Source organism: Bombyx mori, chromosome 11 (assembly GCF_030269925.1).
Source record: "Bombyx mori chromosome 11, ASM3026992v2".
Classification (NCBI taxonomy): domain Eukaryota; kingdom Metazoa; phylum Arthropoda; class Insecta; order Lepidoptera; family Bombycidae; genus Bombyx; species Bombyx mori.
In genome coordinates this window covers 14,898,913-14,917,545 of record NC_085117.1, presented here as the reverse complement: position 1 = coordinate 14,917,545, position 18,633 = coordinate 14,898,913, and the positions used below count along the sequence as shown (strand labels likewise).

General features: G+C 36.4%; 1 long non-coding RNA gene across 1 annotated transcript; it reads left to right on the top strand.

Annotated features, from left to right (window-relative positions):
* Positions 1 to 1,656: 1,656 nt before the first annotated feature.
* LOC134199730 (uncharacterized) lies at positions 1,657 to 5,165 on the top strand. Its single transcript, XR_009974344.1, has 2 exons — positions 1,657 to 1,988; positions 4,215 to 5,165. It is a non-coding gene; the product is annotated as an uncharacterized LOC134199730 (long non-coding RNA).
* The last annotated feature ends 13,468 nt before the right edge of the window (positions 5,166 to 18,633 follow it).

Here is an 18,633-nt window from a genome sequence, read left to right as displayed (position 1 = left end):
GCCGTCTGGTTGTAGTGTTGACCGCGGTAATCCCCTTACCTCATCCGGGTTCTAACCTCGGAGGGGATCGGACGCATGGGCGAAGAGTCGTTTAGTTGGTAGGGCCCTGAAAACATCCTTGGGCTCACGGTCTCGCAGTCGCAGACCAGTTCCACATACCGCGCGCCCCCTAGGCGCAGGGACCTCGTAGGAGGTTCGGTACCCGGCCCTAAAAAAAAAGGCTCCGAGAAATTTAAATCTCTTAAAAATCAATGCAAGCTCACTATTCTCATTTTAAATCAAACACGCCATCTCATGAAAATTTTATTACATTTTAAAAAATCCGAATTCAAATCCCACGGACAGGCTATTCCTCACCGATGACGCGTTGGAAATCGAATTTAATTACGAGAATTTTTTCTAGTTAATTCATATGAACACCAGATTTCACAAACCCCAAAATGAAGAAAAGCAGAGCGTTAGTTCGCAAGATCTTGGCGGCCATTTGACATCAGAATTTCGAGAGATGACTTGGTCTGGATATCGTTGCCGCGATAAATCGATTATGACATGTCATGTCCGGTGTAGTAGGAGGCACCGTCTTGTTAGGCCGTGTGCTAAGGCGGTGCATGCCGTCCAGTTGAGGATACAAGAACCCCATTATCATGCTCCTTTAACAAATTCCAGGAAATTTTGCGACTGATCACAGAATTCCCCATTACTGTATTCGGTTTTCACAATGACAACGTATTGTTCCATTGTGTGCCGCTCCATTTTTTATAATCAGCAGAATCACAGGTGACAGCTGTAAAATTTTAGAGGTGACAATTGTACGAAAAATAAATTTACTCCAAATTTGAATACTGTACTCATATTAAAGCACCTGTTACTAAAAGACTAGACTGTGGCAACAGGTGTCACGTATGAAAAACATAAAACCGTATTAAGACCACGACGATAACGTTTTTGTCTAAAATAAAAGTATTTTCTTATCGTCTAATTTATGTTAATAAAACAAAAAATACGTCTGTTAACAAATTTGATTCAAAATCTGTTGGTGCTACATGAATTAGTTTAGGAGGTATTTATTCGGCAACGAATTTTGAAATTTATGTTTCGTATTTAGTCTCGGAGTTAATTGACTCCACTATCTACATACAGCCAGCGCGTGTTTACAAACACCACTGTGCTCTGAGTGCCATGTGCTGGTCCGTCTGCGACTCCTCAAGGCAGCACGTGGCCCTGTCAGCGCCCTTACAGTAACCAGAATTCTATTTATAATCAACACCGCGTCATATAGTGATTCTGTGCAGTGATGACACATCTATCAGTTTCGCTTATTCGTGTTTCCATGCAAACATCGAGTGAAAATAATTTATCTACTTATCTGTTACACAACATGAGCGTTTGCCTGTAAATTTGTTAGTGCTCCACTCGCGTTTCTTTAATCAAATAGAGCGGAAACGTACGTACGCGTGGTTACGCGTGAGCAGTTGAACATTCGAACACATTTTTTCATACATACACATTTCATTTACAGCCATTGTATAATTAAGACTTCAAATTCGTGTTTCTAGGGCAGGACATTCACGTTATATATATATTCAATTGGCCCTTGTAATCAATTGAACACGAGATAGCTGTCAACTCGTCTTGCTAAGTAAATAACATTTATATAAAATAAAATATTAAAATCTCAGGTACCTTTCTTTATTGTGAGGTGACTTCCTTCCCCTTCAACCACGCAATCCTTCAAAATATATCACTAACATGGTTCTCTTGTGTTTTCATTTTAAATTCGATCGCTCAAATAAACGCCAACTCTCTCAATTGCTCTTCGGGTGACTGTCACCTTTCTGATAATGCCCGTTCTAAGCGACCACATCTTGCTGCCACCTCACTAGCAACACATACTGATCGAAGATCTTCGTCTTGAGACACTGCGTATTAACAATGCTGGGGCCAAAAAGCTATCTAGTGGCAATCACGTACTGGAAGGCATGGCGTGGGTAAGTGAAAATTCCGGGAATGCTCTGCAAAATTTATCTGTAAACCTTTGTCCAGCAGTGGATAGTGATAATAATGATCCTTTGTTATTTTGGATTAATTTAATACATTTCGTTTTGTACAAATATAAGGTAACTAACCCTTTAATCTCCCTTTGATCCTATTCCACAACTATATTATCCTGATCCATCTTTTGGCTGTTTGGAACAAATCGCCGTCAGCGCTAAAACTGTCAACGATACGTCGCCCTATTTAATATTTTAGTATAGAGTATAAGAATACAGGTGGGCAGTGGTATGGCTGCGATAACGTCATTGTTAATGTTCTCGAAGGACGATGAGTCACAATCAAATGAGTTGTATACTCATCTGCCTTCCAGACCGGTAACAACAAACTAAACCTTAAAAAAAACTTTACAAACATTGTTGTAAAATTCGGTATAAATGGAGTAAAATACATATTATACCAAATGTACATTCAAGTGTGGGTACCCTATATGAATGTCAAAATGATTTCATGTAAATAAATTTAGTTCTGCCAGCATCAAGATATATAAAATTTAAATGTATGACGAAAATTCGATAAATATTTATTAAAGTAGAAACATTTTCGACTTTTTTTTTCAAGATAAATTATGTAAAATAGAACTTAAAAAAGATCAAAATCATGCAAATGCATTAATGTGAGTCAATATTCCAAAAATCAAATTTCTCGGTTCTGACTTGCTAATCGAAAGCATTTGTGAATGTTGGGGCAGTTCCCACTTGTTTTCCTGTGGCCTCTTGTGATGTTCTGATTTTTTTCGGGTCGCTGTATAAAACATTAGTTCGACTATTTTGCAAACAAACCTTGGGCCCGGAAGCACGTGCCCTGCTTTGCATACGTCGACAACAATAGCGGATCATTGTCCAAAGAATGCGTCACACCAATGTAATATAAATGGGCGCTTTTAAAATTGCCTGTGTACTTTAAAATATCAATATGCAGCATTGACAAATTTTGAAAGTACAATGGACCCTCTTTGGTTTATTACTATGAACTTCCGTAAGTTATTTGATTAACGAGTCAGCAATGGTAATGCTACTACATTAATGATGCACTAAATATGTTTAGCTAATACCTATTTATCGAATACCATTACAAAACCTTCGATACTTTATATGAAATTCAAATCCTATCTCAAATTCTGGAAAGCGGAGACACTATTAAAATATTAAATCGGCATACTATTTTTGTACATCCATGGATCATATTTAACCCATATCTATTATATGCATTATGTAATTTTAACTTCGATCAACATTACGTACTTATGTTGAGTGGAATCGTGTTCATTACAGCGTTTATTAAATTAAACTTCAAAGTACATTGTCGGCGTTCGTTCGTTTTTAATAAAAATATACAAAATAAATAAAACACCTTGAAAGTTTTTCTCCAGAACCCGTTACTAAGTCATAACTGTCGCAATAGAAGTCGTGGCGGCGGTCAGCACAAAGAGATGTCAATCTCATACGCTTCCATTGTCTCTATTCATACCCGCGAGACAGTGCGCGCGTGCTCTATCAACGATTCGGGCCGTGGTTTTGCTGAAGTACACATTGTTACAGAGGCATCGTTCAAAAGCCCTTTCGTAACTTATTTTTAAATTGGATATTTTAAATTGCATTTCGTAACTAAAGGCACACTCCATTGACCTTATAAGTCAGGCTAGGCTGCCATTCTTAATCCTTTAATCACGAATCAAAGACAGGTTTCGAAAACTGACAAAGAACACGAACACGTTAATTCAAATATAAAATATATTTGAATTAACGTGAGATCCATATATTACGGTCGGCAAAGCTATTGTTTTTTTTTTCCTACCTAAGCTGATAGCCTTGAAAGGCTACTTCAACCTTAACTAGTAGGTGAGCTCACGGGGCTCAAGCCGGAGTGATGCTAACACTGACCCCAGCAAGAGCAGTGCTTTGCAGAATCTACCACCGAATCGGAAACGCGACCCACTGAGAAGATCCGGCGAGAAACTCAGTGGGCTGTGTCTATGGGAAGGCAAAGCTATGCGCTCCACCAAAACGGTAGTACACCTGGTATGATCTGTTCTCTATGCTGACAATGTCTGGATAAAAGATTATCACAGACACAATGTGAATAAAACTTTGAGCATTCAACAATTAACCTATTACGTTCCATGGCCTTTACCAATCTTAAGTCAGCTTTATTTTTTGCAGTGGAAGGATCGCAGCTGAGCAAGAAGTCTTGACGTTTGATTAAGAAGGATCAGCGAAAACTCAAATATTACCATAGATCCATATATATTTACCATAGTTGTGCAAACTGAACTTTACGATGACAACGTGTGACAAATGATAGTAGTGCAAATTGCTGTGTTTGATAACTTATACGCAACTCATGCTATAGAAGCTTTTTTTTAAATTACAGTACCGTTTTAAGAGACCACTATACTTAATTAAAACGCTCGGTTTGTTTTTAGCCTTCCATTTTTTTCTGTAGTGTAAATAAATATATCTCAAAAATAGAATTCGCAATCTTCTTGAACTAGTACTACAATAGCATCAGGAAAATGAAAAGTTACGTCCATGAAACGCCCAATTTCATTCCAACAGGAAAATCTGCAAAATAGCTGAATACCACCTTAATTATGAATTGTTTAGCTAATTTTATTAAATTATCATAAAAATACAAGAAAATCCAATGACATAGCATAAAAATGAGAAAATCAACAGTTTGAACAGGCTAACTCTCAACAATCGCACGGTATTACATTTGTACAATTTATTACAAATTTATTTAAGTTTTAATAACGCACGAATACAAAAATTCAAATCACTTTGTCAATCTCAGAATGTGATTAATCAACGAAAATTATATTATGCTCCAATCTCCAATCCATTAACTAAATTACATAAAGTTTAAGATTTATTATTGTTTGATATTCTTGTGGACTACATCATTTTTCGCGAACATAACACATGGTGGTAACTATCTGTTGAGCACGTGGCGTGAAGGAGCTGAATGCCGCCCTTGTATTAGACGAGAACACATTTGACGCCCACATGCGCCAATATTTGGCTGCACGAAGAAAACTCAGCCAGCGGATATGATATGATGATCATTAAAAGATTTTTTAATTGCTCGAGAACATTAAAACATTAATACTACTTAAGGATCGTTTTTTTTAAATATACACATGACCTTTTTATTTAGATCATAGACCACATGAGATGCAAATAATAATAAACATTTTTTTTTTTCAATATCCTCTGGATTAGCTGGATGCTTTAATGGATTGGTTTTTTAAAAGGAAACAATTAAAATGCTTCTTTAAACCAACTAATACTGTTATACATACATACATTTGGTTTTCTTTTTTGAGATTTTATGGCCTAGTAACGAGATTTTTAAGCCAAGTCTTATATCTCTTCTTATATTTGTTATTATATCAAAATTCATATGAAGCGAAATGGGGTGTGGTTGATTAATTTAAGACCAATAATCAATTTGGATAAAATAATGTGAGATTATTTATTGAATTAATTTACAACTGATTTAATTAATTACTTTTTAATGGACTATATAAAGAACCCGAAAAGCCAGCGGCTTTGTTTCAATTTCCCACATTTGTGCACTTTCACAGATACTAAACAGTTAATGAACCACCGTTATTACTTATTTAATCTCGATGAAACACTAAATTAACAAAATAAAACAACTTAGCTCCTCGCATTTCGACGAAAAAGTCCTATACATTAGGCTTGTACATACACAGAAACAATTCACATTAGTCGGAGTATGACTGTACTTCTAAACAGATACCTAACAATCCTCAATCCCTTATCACATTTAGCATTCGAAGCTTAAAAACCGCTTTGACAACTATAAAAAATATCTACCATAAATTCAAATGTAATGAAACGCTGGGTTAATTTCTACTAATTATTCCAAATAATGATATAATCCGGAAGCCATTGTTCCTATTTTATTGTAAATCCTTACAAAAATTAGAAGTATGTTAATTAATTCCCTGAACAAGTAAATGATTTTAACGTTGAATGTGATGACTTTATTTAGCTTCATAAAGTTCGATAATGTTTCGTTTCGCTTAAAACTACAATAAATCTTTTACCATTTTCTGAACTATTTAAAAAAATACATTTAAATCTTTTAATAAAATTCGTTTGTCAACATGCTCATATGCAAACTGAACGCGTAGTTCTCGTCAGTCATATCCAAGACGTCCGCCGGATGTCTCGTGCACAATCGATAGTTATTTTTAGCAATAGGTGACGCTAAAAGTAGCTCTTCTTAACATTCAAGAGGCATTTTCTATTGTTATCGACTCTTAATTTAAATGTGTAATTTTAAGCCTATGGTATTGATAGAATTTGACTTATCTTGTTAAGGCCCATTGAACACACACCTACTGCTAGATTCGCACTTAATTTAATGATATAATCAAAACACAATTTTTCTTTCTTTAGAACTTGATATTAAATGAAAATCAACTACCGTTGTACCTGTAAATTGTTTTCTGCTTTGACTATCAATTTACTTGGGGTATTTTATCGTAAACGAATTTATTCATAAAAAACCTTATATTCCGTTTTTACTCTCATAAAATAAGTCAAACATTAGCGTAATTTATAAATCGAGATTTAAGTTTTTCAAACATAATGTTATTCTTCGAAAAGATAATTTTCTCGGTGATATTTCATATGAATCTCTTCATCTAACAATATAAATAGTAAGCGTAGCGTAAAAACATAAAACTGGAGCAAACATCGCAATAACAAAACTGCTTTTCTTTTGAATATTTTTATGTTGTCAGTTAATTAGATTGATACTTCCCGCGGGAGTGTCTGTCTGTCTGTCCGATGACACCGCTAATACAGACGTATTTAGGTGAAGATAAAAAAATAAAACTGACTTATTTATGTGCTCACGACGAAGTTATGTCGGCAGTTTTTCATTTTAAACAGTGGAATTTTATGAAAATATTGGACTGTTTAAAAATTTCGGCTGAAAAATAGATAAGTATATTTTAGTATTGATAATTAGAGTCTAAACTACAAGACTGTCTACTGCTTTGTCTATACACCACTCTTCAGTTAGAATTACATACTTTAAATTAAAACTATTTAATTACGTTCACAATGTAATAAGTTCCCGTTAGTTTCATATCTTACTCACTGGCTCGTCAGGGAATTCTAAAATTTAATATTGCATTTATCGACATATGCAAGGAATAACATTGTTACTCATTGTATATAGCCAAAACTGAGTTAATTTATTTATTGCTTAGATGGGTACACAGTTCATGGCCCACCAGGTGTTAAGTGATAACCGGAGCGCATATTTTTTTGCCTTTGCCCTTGCCGGTAGGCGAGCATATCATCCACCTGATGGTGAGTGGTTACCGTTGCCCTTAGACTACAGCAATGCAAGGTATAGAGCTAAGTCGCTGTCTAGCAAATAGACGTTTATAACGTAAATGCCGCCACCTACCTTGAGACATGAGTTCTCCCGTAATGACTTACGCGAGTGTGGTGTTCGCTCACGCGGCCCGCACACACATAGACACCCTCCAATCCCTACAATCCCGCAGGCTGTGGAACACCGGTAACCGTACTCGTCGAACTCGACAAAGAGGTCGACGTGCAACCTAACCCATGCATCAGCCCGCTGACTTTCTCGCCGGATCTTCTCAGTGGGTCGCGATTCCGATCCGGTAGTAGATTCATTCGCGAAGCAATTGCTCTTGAGTTGTTAGGTCTCCTTCGGAGGCGCTCGGGCAGTTGTTAGCAAATCCCACCCCTCCTGGCTGAGCCTTTGCTCGCCCACCTGTCCTGGTGAAGCTGGAAAGGCCTCCGGGCCACCAGTAATCTTTCAATCATAAAAAAAAACAGGAGTTCTAAGGCTACACAGTTTTTACAGTACAACATCTGTAACACCCTTCAAGCCGAAACACATTACTGCCTCACGGCAAAAATAGACATGCTGCACAGGCGTCCTACAACCGTTAATTACACAAATCATAATTTTTCCTATTTGATTTTTGATGTCGTTTTTTTTATTGCCCTTTGAGGCAGACGAGCATACGGCCCACCTGATGGTGAGTGGTTACCGTCGCCCATGGACCTCAGCAATGGCAGGGGCAGAGCCAAGCCGCTGCCTACCACTCTTTATTATATCGTTATTTTTAATTCAATTTAAAACATAGACGTCAATGCCACAAGATATATTTTGGTACCAAATAATAACACAAATGTATGTACGTATCTAAAAGGCATTCTACACCTGCTACTGAATATTTTATTTTGTATCTATATATTCAATTATCATGTTGAGTACATAGCTAATGTATTGCCTTACCTAAATAACTGAACTCAAGCCTTCAATACATATTTTATCACAAACTGAATGTATATGACGTACCCTAACATGATTTTACTACTGATGTTTTTTATATTTCATTAGGTACTACATATTGTACAATTATATGTACATTTATTTCGGTACTCTTTTCCATTTACAGATACGACTGAAACTGTTTGCACATTATTTCATTTATTATTTTTTACAATATCAGACTTTTTGAATCTTTATCTTACACTCTTTGTTACTGATCAACGAGGAAAATTTAGCTTTGGACAGAGCAAGTTTACCTTGAATATAGAATTACTGTGGACCATCACTCAATGGTTATTGGAACACATACGACAACATAGTAGCTGCTGCTCGGCTTCTGACATGGGATCAAGACCTTTATTGCATTGATATAAAGATCATGCTACCTTCGAAAATAGAATGCAATATTACATTGTATTATTAATAGCCAGAATATTGATACCTCATTTGTCATGAAACTGCTACCATGTAATAATATACGAAAGCTTGAGTCTTAAGTTTGCCCCTTCAAGGGCGGCAAAAGACACCATCTGCAAAGCAGATTCTCGTTCTAAACTCGATTGCCCAAAATCCTGCAGTCCACATGGACGTGAGAACTAAATGAACATTTGTTACTTAAGAAAGCCACGTTATTTTTATGGTAAGCCTAACCGGTGAAAACACATGGGGAATGTTGTACTCCGAACTCATTGGCCATTTCCAATTGTTTTACAAATTGCTTGTTTTAAAGTCAAATCATTTTATTGCCTAGCATCTGTTCGCCAGATATGGAAAGATACATTTTTGTAAGCAAAAAAGAAAATATTAATCAGCAATTACCGTTTTCTTTTGTTAGGAGAAACGTAAGACTTGTTCCTCGTCTTCTCACATAACATGATGCTGTTAATAAGGCTTAAAGTTATTTCATTCCTGATTTAAGTACGTTTGCTAAATTATTCCGCATTAAATTAACAGTAACTATATTTATAATTTTATTAAGAAAACTGATGAAATATACAAGGTAATAACAATACTTTAAAAATTCTGCATGAACCTTTTATACTAAAAATGTAATTTGACAGTAGTTCACAACAGAGATTAATTAATGTCTTCAGAGAAGCACTGCACATGCTAGGGCCAGTGTTAGCAACATCCTCAGGTTAGAGCCCTATGAGCTCATCTGCTTGTTCGGTAAAGCTGGCATAGCCCCCTAAGGCTGCCAGCTTAGGTAGGAAAAAAGATGTTTTCAGGGTAAAATGTTTTAAAATACAAAAAAACGAACTGAATTTATTTTTTATAGCGATTTGTACGTTTTATATTGAAAACAATTCTATAAGTAAAAAAAAAAACTAAAAATAATGAATATTTATTTAAAAAAAATTATGTTCAGATATGTCGCCATTTAACGTAGAGCTCAATTTATAAAATAAAACAAAAAAAAAGCACGCATATATGCCAATGTCCCTAAAGTGGTTAAAATCCTTTTTATTATCTAAAGTTTTGTATTCAAATAATAATAAAAACTCAGTAACTAATTTATCAGATTATAAGATTATTTATTGCTTACTACAGGTATAAAGTATGAAACTTCCAAGTACAACGCACGTGCAGCTGTGAGGGCGTGCGCACGTGGGGGACGAGACCGATAACTATCATATAATATATTCTCTTTATTCTAATAATGCCTTATTGTTAAGCAAAATAACCTGGAATCTTCGGATTTTAACTGTGACTGCGTCAGTCAACATTTTATAAACAATGGACGTTTTAAACAATAGGTAACCACGTATTTATCACGCAAGAAACATTTAACATGTTTTTATGAGCGTTTCTCAATTAATACAATATTTATTTGATTGCGAACTTTATTTCCTACCTTCTAAAAAGCGGTAGCAATTATTAAAGTGGTGTAAAAAATTAGTATTCCCTGTGTTATGGGTACCAGAGACTGACATACATACTTAAATACATTTAAATATATACATATAGATAATAAACACCCAGATAAAGAGCAAAGAAACTTGTTCATCACACGAATGTTTCATATCCAATCCAGGCGATGGGGCAAACAAAAGCCGCCGTCGCCGAAAACATGTTGGATCGCCCGGATTCACTCTCTGTGCTTTTAGGCTCTTCAAGCTCCGGTCACCATCCTCATCAAGAGTTCGACGTGCAAACTGGACCCATGGACACAACCCACTGAGTTTCTCACTAGAGTGTGTTTTCTCTGTGGCAAAGAGTTTCTCTTTACCACGTACCATCCGGCTATGGAATGAGCTTCCCTCCACGGTGTTTCCCGAGCGCTATGACATGTCCTCCTTCAAACAAGGCTTATGGAGAGTACTTAGCCGTAGGCAGCGGCTTGGCTCTGCCCCTGGCATTGCTGAAGTCCATGGGTGACCGTAACCACTCACTATCAGGTGGGCCGTGTGCTTGTCTGCCTACAAGGGCAATAAAAAAAAATCTTCTCAGTGGGTCGCAATTCCGATCCGGTAGTAGATTCAGCGAAGCACTGCTCTTGCTAGGGCTAGTGTTAGCAATTCTCTCAGGTTGAGCCCTTGAGCTCACCTACCGGTCCGCGCGAAGTTGGAATAGCCCTTTAGGCGACCAACGATTAGGTAGGTTAAAAAAAACGAATGTTTGCCCGATGTTCGAGGGTGCTAACTACCACCAAGTCAGTCAAGTAAGCAATGTGAGTTATTTTTTAAAACTGATGAACATCTATACTAATATCATAAAGAGGAAAGATTTGTTTGTTTATATTGAACAGGCTTTGAAACTACTGAACCGATTTGAAAAATTCTTTCACTGTTTGGAATCTACACTATTCCCGAGTGATATAGGCAATAATCATTTTTGAAAATAAAATTGGGATCCTTATCCCAAAACTCCAATAATGTAACCCAGGTGTAAAAAAATTACCTAAAATATTCTTTACATCGCGTGCCCTGCGAAAACTATTGATGATAGAATAAAATAATGTACTACGACTTTGTAGAACACATTATTGATCACAAAAGGTGTCGCGACAGCATATGTCTAACTATTGTAGTTATGCCGCAATAAGTGTTCTTTTATTAAAAAAAATAAAACATCGTCAAATATCGTTGAAATTTTAGTTAAAGTCCCGAGCGGAACCGGAGCGGGCCGCTAGTATATAACATATAGGTTTACGGATAAATAGGTAATAATATCGCAGCGCATAATCTAGAAGTCTCCATTATATTGCGTCAAGGCCATTCTAGGCTCTAAATAAGATATATTCTTTTTGACTACGAAGGCAGATGAACATACGGCCATCCTACTGGGGAGTGGCTTAGACTTTTAACTGTCGATCACAAAAAAAAAACATCAGGAATCTCGATTTACAATTTAAAACACAATTTTAAAATATTGAAAACATACGATACGATACTCTAATCTCGAAAAATATGATACCAACGTGTTCGCGCTACGTATAACATACGGTAAATCTTCTCATAAAACACAATACTTCATAATAGCCATGTGCAATGCTGGCAGATGTGCGATAGCGCTATCTGTGTAATGAGATTCTACGGCAACTGTTCTGATATCACGGGAACGAGTAGTGCGTTGATAAAGTACTCGAAAATTACATTAAATATTTCGGAAGCGTAACAGTAGCTGCAAACCGTGAAATCGTTTTAATTGAAAACTACAACTCAAAGTAATATGCTTAGGCAGGTTTTTTTGTCCTACCTATGCTGATAGCCTTAAGGGGCTTTATCAGCTTCTCCTTGACGTGTAGGTGAGCTCACGGAGCTCAAACCGGGTGTGTTGCTAACACTGGCCCTAGCAAGAGCAGAATCTACCACCAGATCGGAAACGCGACCCACTGAGAAGATCCGGTGAGAAACTCAGTGGGCTGTGGGGTTAATTCACCGTTGCGCCCTTCGTCGCAAGCGACGGGTTCGACGACTACGATGACCGGTGCTTGTGGTACCTAAAAGCACCGTTAATGGATCAGGAGTTAAGCAGGAATAATGCTTCAATGTCCCGATAACTGGTGATATAAGGTACTGGAAGCCCCGTGTTGGTGCCACCAAAGTAACGCTGTCGTGTCTATTTTTGCCACGATGATACTCATCCGCTCGGATTCGAAGAGTGAGACAGCCATTTTCAAAAACAGTTTCCATTGCATAGATGGGCAGCTGAACCAAGGTTTTGTAGACATCACTAAGCAATAAACCCAGCGCCTATCTTGACTCTTGGTTTTTTTTCTTTCAGATCAACACCTTACACAAGGCACTATAGGACGACTTTCAAACAACAATTTATATTCCTTACCAAAATAATATCCTAAGGATTGGGAAATTACATTCACAACTCAAAAGTCTGATTTATATATAATTCCGAGCAAAATTCATTTCCGAATCTGAAAATAGTTGATAAAATGTTATTTGAAAGTTTAATATGTTCTTATAACATCATCTATACGCTAAGGTGGATGACGCGGAGTTATTTTATTTATTCGATTTCCAAGAACCTTAAAACTTGAAGTGATTAAACACAATTAAGGACAGGCGTACCGAGAACAAAAACACAATTCCGGTATCGTTAATTACTCAGCCACGTACGCTTAGGATAAGATACGGACACCTCACATATCTTCGAAATATGATTAAAACAACAATAGACTAATTAGCTTTAGGTCTGCACCTGCATGTACTGATGACGATTTGACGATTTTAGGTCAAATCGTCAGAGCATCAGCACTTACGTCGTTACGCTTATCAGACACGTCGACTCATTCAAATAATAAATTATAAACGAAACAAGACTGATTGTAAAATTTAAAAAAAGAACAAATTTAAAATTATCCAATATTAAATCGGTGGTTTCACCTCAACTGCACTTAAACATCAAACCCATTATTGTGTGTATTGTGATTTGAACTACTTTTAATCTCGCTTTTTTTTATTATTGTCATATTATTTCCTTCTGTTTAAATTATTGTAATAAAGGATGGTAATTAGCACAAAATGATGATGAATAACCAACACCTTTGTCGTCCGTGACCAGGAAAACTGTACATTATTCGAACCGTCGGAAATAATACAATAACATTAGAAAACGCGTGATTAAACCGTATAAATAGTTTTAATTGTCAACCACTCGCGAAAACCAAAAATAACCAAACATATTGTGTTTATGAATTTCATGGACAGTTGGCAATTCAATGGGCATGTACACATAGTTGTATTCCAGTTTTATGACGCTGAAGATAAAGCTATAATTATTCAATAATATTACACTTTTTATTAGTGAATTGTTAACAATGAATTCTTTCTTATTTCGATCTTTAATTTCAAGAAGTTTATATTGTATTGTATTCGTTGAACGTACTTTAGAAATAGCGTTATCAATATTCCCAGTTTAGACAAGCTTTCGTTATCAGTGCTTCCCACATGCTACCGCTGATAACTGCAATGTGCAGCCCAGATTTGCGAGTCAGAGCTGCTTCCTACCCACGTGTGCCGGTGGCAGACCCGCATTTGCAGTGCACATGGCGTCGATAACGACTGTTTTATGAAATGTTTTACAACTAGCTCACGGCTTTCTAAAGAAAGGTGATCACCAAATGTGGCGGATGTTTCCGCTAGGCTCCAGCCCAAACGCTTAGCATGTTGGCTCGTAAACCGTATTGTTTACCGGTTTTTTTTTTGTTTTCTATCTTCCGAAAAATAGTTCCGGACATTCGACATTTAATCGTATTAATACGTTACGCAGGGTCAAAATAATCAGTAAATGTCATTATGTTATCCTTATAACTATGTTCTATATATTAATACGTGAAGCAAAAACTTTGTATCCCTTTTTACGAAAATTGCGCGGACGGAGGAGTATGAAATTTTCCACACTTATAGAGAATACAGAGAAGAAGTGCACAATGCTAATTTTTTTTTAAATTATGCGTTATTAATACATTAAATTAATAAAAAAAACATCACACACACTACCATGTATTTGACTCACACGCATATAGTCTTACATACACACATACTATTTGCTTACTGTCAAACTTTTGTTATGTTATTGCTTAGAGTCTGTGGTCAAATTGAGAATAGGTTACTTAATATTGTTTATCTTTAATTTTATTTGTATACTGTAGTCTTGGCGAAATCTGTTATTATAGAAATATAATAGTCTTTGTCTCTTTGACAATAGAACCATAATAATGTTCAAACTTATAATTTCAATTAATTATAGTCGATTTTCGACTACTGCGGGACCACTAGTTAATTATTATTAATTCATTCTTCTATGTTTTCAGAATAAATCTATTATTCTACGCCAAAGATTGCATAACCGATAATAGCTGGTTGACTAAATTTTTAATAAACCATGAAAGAAAACAATTTTAATTGGCTCCTAAACACAAAGTGGGGCGAGTGTAAAATGAGCCGGTCAAAAATAACAGCCAGTTGACAGGAACAAATGACGGCTGGACGGACATACGGAGCCTTGAGGCGACACCTGGCGCGGGTGCTCGTACAGATCATCAGCAGACCAGATTAGCCACGGAACTGCATTTAAGATTGGATGTTAATCATTAAAATTCGGATTCAAAACATTTTTATTTTTTTACTGGTGGTAGGACCTGAAGGGCAGGGCAGTCGTTGTAACTATACTTGAACTTATATCTCAAGGTGGGTGACGCATTTACGTTGTAGACGTCTATGGGATCCAGTAACCACTTAACACCAGGTGGGCTGTGAGCTCATCCACCCATATAAGCAATTAAAAAAAACTACAAAATTGTATTAATATCGATGGTACCATTATCCTACGCCAAAGCAGTCGTGAGTCCCGGGTGCATAATGAGACCGCTGTTTTAAGTATACAATTGAGGTCTAATCTCATGTCTCAGGGAGGGCGGCGGTATTCGAATACGCAATTACGCAAAAAAATATAAGGTGTAAATATAACATTTAAACACACAACGAAGTAACAGAACACCATTGACCTCCCCAACGTTAATTGAACGGACAAAAGCGTATTCTTACAAAGTATTAGACAAACAAATCCGGTTTGAGCGTACATCGTGCTTTATTAAATTGTGCAAGTAATAAAGTCTTATTCTATGCCCGCGGCATAGCTGCCTCGCTCGGGCACGCTACATCTCCAAGCGTTATCTCGCATTTTTCATTGCATCAATCAGGGTGCCCGGGCGTGGACGAGTCACTGACTCATTAGGGATGGCACTGTAGTCAAATTTCATTTTTATTTTGTATCTTTTCGTCATTTAAAAAACGCACTTCAGATTTTTATCAGTTAATAACAAGACATTTTTCTGCCAAACCCTCGGACGACTGATATTAAATGTCTTAAGTACCAAGTCCCAGAATGTAGACTAATTTAACTATCTACTCGATGAATAACAAAATAAATAAAAAAAAACCAAGAATAAAAACTGAATAGCTTTATAAAACGTGCTTAAATCTCACAAAAATTCCAACAACATGATCTTATCTCAATGTCCACTTTAGAATAACAACGATTACATTTTTAGATCAACTTAAGTTTTTATAGTTTGAACATCCTTGATTGCAATCACAGGGCTGTCACATTAACTTGTAAATAGAGTGTGATCCAATGAATATTTTTATTGACGCGTCCGACGGCCTCAGTTCTACGAGAACTGCTCGTGACGCATGATGATTTTAACAAGAAAATTTGCTGAGCTAAAACTACTTCTATACCTTTAGAATACAGACTGATTTCCATATTGCCAAATAAACTTAGGGTAACCAATTTAAGTTAAATGGATAAAACTGTTCATAAAAGAACAGGATGAAATTCATCCCAGAAGAAATGTACGGCGATGTGTAGACGATAAGTTTTCTTGTTCGTTTCTTATGCAAATATTGATACAGTGTTGGTGTCATTAATCAACCGAGCACTGACAATGAGCCTCAATGGACCCAGATGTTAATTCCACGTGTGTATTTCGGACAGATATCAATCAACCGTGTTTTATAGTTCCACTTCTGATATGAATGATGGTTGTACATTAATATTCTTTCAATGTACGTATCATACATTCTGTTTGTAATTCTATGTTGTCGGTGTTTTTTCTTCTTTTAATTTTTGAATATCATAAAGGTCATCTCGAATTTAAAATCTCGGTAAAAAAAATTTAACGTTGAATTTAAGAAGTTCGTGAATTATTATATATTTAAAGTGAAAAAATAAGTACACAAGTTTAGATTTTTTTATTTTTTTATTACCTAGATGTGTAGACGAGCTCACAGCCCACCTGGTGCTAAGTGGTTACTGGAGCCCATAGACATCTACAACGTAAATGCGCCACACACCTTGAGGTATAAGTGCTAAGGTCTCAGTATAGTAACGACGGCTGCCCCACCCTTCAAACCGAAACGCATTACTGCTTCACGGCAGAAATAGGCAGGGCGGTGATACCTACCCGTGCGGACTCACAAGAGGTCCTACCACCAGTAATTACGCAAATTATAATTTTGCGGGTTTGATTTTTATTACACGATGTTATTCCTTCACCGTGGAAGTCAAGTACAATTGTTAAGTACGTATTTCATTAGAAAAATTGGTACCCGCCTGCGGGATTCGAACACCGTTGCATCGGTATATACGAATCCACCGAACGTTTTATCCTTTAGGCCGCGACGACTTTAAATAAATATATATTTCTTAGATTGCTTAAAACCGGTTACGCGTGAACGGATTTCGCTATATCATTCCTTTTTTTTGCAGTTGACAGATTGACGCACTCATGGCTCAACGGCTGTCAATCCCGTCAAATCGGAACTCGGCGGCAGTAGAGACAGAATTGTGATTGCACATGACCCCTACCACCGGTTCTTAAGTACGCCAATTTAAAATTCATAATATGTATTTATTTAAGGAATTTATGATACCTACATTGTAAGTGGACTATAAAGTACTTATGAGTAAATAAAATTCTTTAATATGCGTTCATTGTGAAGGTCGTTCGTTAACACATGCTAGATGAGTAGGACCAATTGACGTAGATATTTTTATTAACGTTGTAAGCAAGCGAGCATATGGCCTGCCTGATGATACGTAGACACTGCTGGTCATGAACATCAATTGATGGAACTATAACCTATCAGACCCCGAACATTTCGAGATTACTAGTTACCTTTATGAAAAAAAACCGAAAACATATATTGATAGTTAATTAATTGCTTCAAACGAAACAGAATATCAGTGCATTTTAAGACTGCATCCAACAGAAACACTATTCGCAAGCCATTTTTACCATGCCTACCATGCTACCTTGAACTTAAGTCCCTTTCACCAATCTTCATCATCAAACGAGAATTACAAAAATCATCAGCTGTTTGTCACGTCCCTGGAATTATCGACTCCAGTACGACGAGACATCAGTACGTCTACAACATTCAAACTACACATATGTGTACCCGCGAATCTACGATACGCGTAGGTACCTAATTGTTTACGCAGTAGCATTGGACAGCTAACTCATAAACATAAATAGGGACATTTCTCTTTGCTTTATGAACCAGTTTAATGAATCTAAAGCCTGGCATTGGCTAAAATACATATATTACTGAATACTTTATCCTAACTGTCGTTGTGGATATTGATGTTCACAAGCGCATAGAATTAGATACGACAATGTTAAAGGCATGTTTACTATGTGCTATGATTGCAAAAAGCTGTGCCTACACAGCCAATGCTGTGCCATTTATAAATATATTCAGAACGTTTCAATAAATTTCGTTTTATCAAATATTCAGATCAGATTCACGCATCACATTAGATGTGGTTACACGTCAGAGCATAATGGAGCCGGAAAAACCCAGAAATCTTATACGTAATGATTAACAAAAACAATTTACAGAAACTTATTGACAGAAGATACGATTGACAGAAATATATTTGAAACAATTTGAATATTTATAATTCGACAGTTTAGATACTCAAAATGGTGGTAGCTTTGATTTATTTCTTAGAACGCAAATAAACATATTGTTCTGAAATGTTAAGCCACTGAGTTCCTGGCCGGGTCTTCTCTGCTAGTGGCGTTTCCAATTAGGTTGTAGATTCATCGTAGCACTACTCTTGTTAGGGTATATAGGACCCTCGAAACTACTGGGAGATAGGTAGAAAAAAAATAGAATGAATCCTACTTTATCAAAAATTAATAGATTTTTGCTACTAAAGATTTATCAATTTCGAAATTTCGGCCATCAT